Genomic DNA, 6,328 nt, shown 5'->3' on the forward strand with positions numbered 1-6,328 from the left:
CACCGCGCTCGTCCGCCCACCTTCCCCGCCACCCACGGCCGGCGCGTCCGCGCAGGGTTAACCTGCACAGGTGTGGTCCCGGCCAGCCGGGGGTGGGGCGAGAGGGGAGCGCCGCCGGGTGGGCGGGGCGACGCGCCCGGGAGAGGGGCTGGGGGCCGCGGGACCCCGAGAGGGAGATGGCACCGCACACCGGGGGCGGGGTGATTGCTTTTCCGTTCTAGATTTTAGATGAAACTGTCCATCCTGGTCCCCTATTTAAAAAAGAAAGGAATGTTCCGTGGGCTACATATATTGTAGATGCACTTCGTAGCTATCACTTTTCCCCAGCCACGGAAGTCTTAATTTGCTTCCTTTCTTCACAGCTGATTCTCTGCTTTGGGTGAGCCGCTGCCAAAAGCTCACGCAAATCTCAATCTGGCCCTGGCCACTCCTGTCACCTGGATCTTGGGTATCTGAGCCTCTCCTATTGGCAACTCAGGTTGGCAGGCAGGAAGGCTGCCAGGGCTGCCTGGGAGAGCAAGGCAGCCAGAGAGGAGACAGGCCCCCGACTCCCTGAGGCCCTCCTGTGTGACAGCCAGTTCCTGCCCCATCTATGGTATAACCTTTGCTCATTGCAGACTGCAGGGGCCTTGACCGTGATTAGCTCTCTAGCGCTGATTAGGGCTGTAAAGCACCCCCCACCCACACCCACACATCCACCCCTTGAAAGGAAGCTAGTTTTATCACTCTTGCAAGCCTGGCCTGGAAGAGGAAGTAGTAAAATCTCCTTTGCATTTCCTTTTTGCTCAGTCATCTCAGTTGGGCCAATCCCTAAGTCTTAAGCTTCTGCTTAAAGGGGCGGGGGGGGGTACAGGGAGAGGACAAAACTAATGTTGTAAGACCTTTCCTGGTAAAACAAAACAAACGAAAAACAACAAAAACCCTACGGCTATGTCTTCCTTAACAGCAAGAGCCTGAATGCTTTTCCCTCTAAGTTCAGGAACAAGGCAACTAGACCTCTTTTCACACTATTCTTATTCAACATAGTACTAGAAGTTCCAGCCACTGCAGTAAGGCAAGAAAGAGAAAGAGAAGGCATACAAATTGCAAAGGAAGAAATAAAATCATCCCTACGTGCACGTGACGTGGCTGTCTTCGTCAAAAGCTCCAAGGAATCTACTGAAAAACAAAACAAAAACAACAAAACCACCCCAAATCAAACTAAACCAAACCACCACAACTAGAACTAGTGAGTTCAGCAAAGTCATGGGCTACAAGATCAACACACAAAAATCAATTGCATTTCTATATACTAACAATGAACATGTGGCAAGTGATATTAAAAACAATACATAATTGATAATCACTGCAAAGAAAATTAAATATGCAGGTACACACTTAAGAAACCCCGTGCAAGATCTGTATGCTGAAAATTACAATATGTGGATGAAATGAAAGAAGACCTAATTAAATGGAGAGGCATCCATGTGTATGTTTTGGAAGACCCAAGTTAGTAAACATGTCAGTTCTCCCCCAGACTGATCTCTACGTTTAATGCAATTCCTACCAAAATCCTAACAAGATTTTCTGTAAGACAAGATGAGCTTGTTTGGGAATTTATACAGAAAGGCATAGGCTGGAGAATAGCTAAAACAATCTTGAAAATGAACAGAGGAGGGGAAGTAATCAAGACTTTGTGGTACTGGTAAGGGGCAGACACAATAATCAATAGAAACAAATAGGGAATCTAGAAACTGACCCACATAAGTATGTCAAACTGACGTCTGAGGAAGGTGCAAAAACAGTGGTGCTAGAGCAGAGGTTGATAGGCAAAAAACTAAACCTCCACATAAGCCTCACATCTTTTTTTTTTTTTTTAAAGGTTTTATTTATTTGACAGAGAGAGACACCAGAGAGGGAACACAAGCAGGGGGAGTGGGAGAGGAAGAAGCAGGCTCCCAGCAAAACAGGGAGCCCGATGTGGGGCTCGATCCCAGGACTCTGGGATCACACCCTGAGCCGAAGGCAGACGCTTAACGACTGAGCCACACAGGGCGCCCCCATAAGCCTCACATCTTATATAAAAATATGCTCAAATTGGGTCATGGATTGGAAAATAAAATGTAAAACTATAAAACTTGTAGAAAAAAAAACCTTTGGGATCTACTAGGCAAAGAATAAGACCTGATATCAAGAGCATGATCCGTAAAAGGTAAAATGAACAAATTAGACCTCCTTAAAATTAGAAATGTTTGCTCTGTGGCAGAGGATAAAAAGACAGGAGACAGAGTGGGAGAAAATCCTTGTAAAACCACACAGCCAACAAATGACTAGCATCGGGTGTACGTAAAGAGCTTCCAAAACTCAATAATAGAAAAATAAGTTAGAATTCAGAATATGGGCAAAAGATAGGAAAGGACATTTCACCGAGAAAGGTAGACGAGTGGCAGTAAGCACATGAAAAGATGTTCAACATTAGCCATTCGGGAAGTACAGATTAAAACCACAGTAAGCTGTGACCACACATCTATTAGAATGGCCAAAATAAAAACAGTGACAACACGAAATGCTAGCGAGGATGATGAGAAACAGGATCCCTTCTGCATCACTGTGGGGACGGGAAGTTGCACCGCGGCTCTGGCAAACAACCTGGTAGTTTCTCATGAAACTAAGCATGCAGTTGCCCTGTGATACATCATTTGCCGTCTTGGGCATTCCGGGGAAGTGGAAGCTTATGTTTATGGGAAAATCTGTACACCATGTTTCATTTGCAATAGCCCAAACTGGAAATATCAGATGTCGTTCAGCTGGCAAATGGTTAAACAAACTACGTCCCATCACAACCATGGAATAGGACTCAGCAACAACAAGGAATGAACTACTGATACATACAACCATTTGCATGAATATCCAGGGAATTAGGCTGAATGAAAAGCCAATCCCCAAAAGGTATTTACTGTGTCATTCCATTTATACAGCATTCTTGAAATGACAAAATTATACAAGTGGGGAATAGATTAGTGGGTGCGGGGGTTGGGGTGGGGACTGGGGACAGAGGGACCTGTGGCCATAAAAGCCAGCATGAGGGATCCTTGTGGTGATGGAACCATTCTGCATCTTGACTGAATCAATGTCATCATCCCTCTTGTGACATACTATATTCTTCCTCCTACAAGTCAGGCCAAGCTGATTTAATTGTGTGGAGGAAATAACCAATTCAGGATTTTTTTTTAAGATTATTTATTTATTTGAGAGAGAGAGAGGGAGGGAGAAGCAGACTCCCGGCTGAGCAGAGAGCACAGATCTGAGCCAAAGGCAGGCACCTAACTGACTGAGCCACCCAGGCGCCCCCACATTGGGTTGATCTTTTAAGGAAATCTTTATCGAGGGGTGTCCGAGTGGCACAGTCAGTAGAGCATCCAACTTAAACAAGCTCAGGTCCCGATCTCTGGGTCCAGCGTGGAGTCTGCTTGAGATCCTCTCTCCCTCTCTCCTTGCCCCTCCCATTCATGTGCTCTTTCTCTCTCTCTCAGTTTTAAATAAATAAATAAATCTCCAGAAAAATCTTTATTGAGATAGGATTCACATACCATAAAATATGTCTTCAGTATAGTCAAAGAGTTGTGCACCCATCTGTGTTTGCAACATTTCATCACCCCAAAGAGAAACCCTGTACCCACGAGCAGTCACTGCCTATCCCTCCCTTAACCCCTATTCGCAGCCCTAGGCAACCACTAACCGATTTTCTGTCTCCATAGATTTGCCTATTCTGAACATTTCATAGAATAGAATCATATAATATGTGGTCTTTTATCTCTAGCTTCTCTCACTCAGCATACTGTTTTCAAGGTTCATCCACGTTGTAACATGGGTCAACACTTCCTTTCTTTTTATTGCTGAATAATATATTCCATTGTATGCATACACCACATTTTGCTTATCCATCCGTCCACTGATGGATATTTCGGTGATCTTCCCCCTTTTGACTATTGTGACTATTGCTGCTATAAACATTCAAGTACAAGGAACTGTGCGAACATATGTTTTCATTTCTCTTGGGTATAGACCCAGGAATGGAATTTCTGGGTCATATGGTAACTCTATATTTAACATTTTGAGAAACTGCCAAACTGTTTTCCACAGTGGCTGCACCTTTTTACATTTTCCCTAGCAATGTGTGATGGTTTCAATTTCTCCTGCATTCTAGTTTTGCAAGATGTTACCACTGGGGGAAACCAGGTGGAGGGCACTCATCTCTTACAACTAACTGTATGTGAATCTACAATGAGCTCAAAATAAAAAGCTTAATTAAAAAAAAGCATGGGGGGTACGTACTGGAAGTGTCAATCATCCTCATTTTTGAAAAGCCTATATTTTAATTTCTTGCAGTAATTCTAGTATAATTGTAAAAACACTTCCCCAATTGACGTTTTTTGGGAGAATCATCAATTTCACCTGTAATCCGGATGAGTTGTTTTTCTGGGAGGCAGGAATGGGCCATGAATGGGAGTATGTGTGTCTGGAGGACCCGGTGACTGTGCATATGTGGTCCTCAGACTACATAGTGCGCCCATTGCTGTGGAAGTTGGGAGAGAATGGAAATTAAAATGAATTACTGTGAGTTTCTCAGGCTTCACTCCACTTGATCCTAGGTGTGCAGGAGAAGACATAAATGAAAATGTTTCTGTATTATATGTTAGGGAGACAGAGTTTCTTTCCGTAGCTTGCTTTCACTTAGTGAGACATCTCAGGGATGAAACTGCTCTCTGTAATATGCCAGGTTAGCCTCAGGAATTTGAGGGTCTGCGGAGCGTTTCAGGCACGCACACACATGCCGACAGGGTCAAACGCGCGATGGATTAGTTAGCAAAAATAATTTAAAGTTGGTGGTTGTCAGTTGCCCTTTCGTGGTGGTATTTTAGGTGATGTTTTCTTAAAATCTCAGCTGACTTATGTGCCGGACACCATGTGAGCTCTTTCAGGGAGGCGGGGAAGCCGGAGAGGGAAGGGTTCGGGCAACGCTCCGCATGCCGAGAAGGGGTTTGTGGGTGTGATGGCATCTCATCTGTCTCGAGAACCACGCTGGCAGATCTAGAAAGGAGCCAGGTCTCCCTAGCTGGGCCTCGTGCAGATCACAGTATCTCTACCTGTATTCTACAGGCTTCTGCAGCTGGTCTGGGAGCAGGAGGCTGGAGTTGAACTTGATCGACAGAAAGCCGGAAAACCATGGAGCCATTACCAGTGTGACTTGCTGGTTGGTGAGAAATGCTAAATTATTAAGGTTTGTCTTACATAACTGTGCCTAGGTGTACTTTGAATGACCATCGGACAGGAAAACTTATTCACGAAATGACTGCCAAAAAGCTTTCCTTGATGCACTGAGGTCGGATATGAGTTCACTTTACCTTTTCTTTTATCTTAAGTAGCTACTGCAAGAAATAAATCGACCTTAAATGCTGGATAAGTAGCTCCTGAATAATTTAGCATGTGGAAACCTACAGCTCTGACGGTCCCCCCTCCCCACTGTCTTCTTTGAACAAAGGCGTCCTCTGTGCGGAAGAGGAGGTAGGACGGGCGTCCACCAGCGCCAGGAAAGGAGCGGTCTGTTCTGCTACTCGCTCTGCTCTCGGACCAGCTTTGACCCCTCCTCTGCGCGGACCACTTCCAAGCCTCAGTCCCAAGTTCCCAGCAAGGCTGAGCTTTGGCCTGCTTCCTGGTGGTGTCCTGGAATTTTCTATGGATAACTCAAACTCATCCCTCGAAAGTAGGCCCGAGTCCTCTCCGCCTGTCTCCCTGTCCTCGGAGGCCACCCACCTGGTCTCCATCTCGGTTGCGGTGCTCAGCAGGGCTTCCCCTGTCTCGTCTCATCTCCTGCTGGAGCCAGAGTGACCTTTTAAACACACAGCCTTGCTCCTGTTACCCACCCCCTCCCCGTTTGGAACCATTCAGTGGCTTTAGGTACCTTTAGGAAGGCCGTGAGAGCTCCTCAGGCCAGAGCAGGGGTTGGATCCTTTCATTTCTTCATCTTTTCTTGCCAATTTTCTCTGCGTCCCTTGCACTGAGGCCTTGATGCATGGTTCCCGCTCCGAGCACTAAGGGTCTACCATTATGGCCTCCCTCCCTAATTCTGACACTTGGCTAGTTCTCCCCATTCCTTTAAGAATGAGTCTTAAAGAGGGGCGCCTGGGTGGCACAGTCATTAAGCATCTGCCCGGCTCAGGGCATGATGCCATCATTCTGGGATCGAGCTGCACATCGGGCTCCTCTGCTGGGAGCCTGCTTCTTCCTCTCCCACTCCCCTGCTTATGTTCCCTCTCTCGCTGGCTGTCTCTCTCTGTCAAATAAATAA

At 46.1% G+C, this 6,328-nt stretch overlaps 1 long non-coding RNA gene across 2 annotated transcripts; it reads left to right on the top strand.

Moving 5' to 3' along the window:
- On the top strand, nt 1-5,663 carry LOC117795396. 2 transcript variants are annotated; one of them, XR_004619367.1, is made up of 4 exons: nt 1-70; nt 2,757-2,928; nt 5,140-5,237; nt 5,522-5,663. It is a non-coding gene; the product is annotated as an uncharacterized LOC117795396 (long non-coding RNA). The 2 variants fall into 2 exon arrangements; XR_004619363.1 differs by having other exon boundaries at nt 5,140-5,260; nt 5,522-5,661.
- The last annotated feature ends 665 nt before the right edge of the window (nt 5,664-6,328 follow it).

The sequence above is a fragment of the Ailuropoda melanoleuca genome, chromosome 1, assembly GCF_002007445.2.
Source record: "Ailuropoda melanoleuca isolate Jingjing chromosome 1, ASM200744v2, whole genome shotgun sequence".
NCBI lineage: Eukaryota > Metazoa > Chordata > Mammalia > Carnivora > Ursidae > Ailuropoda > Ailuropoda melanoleuca.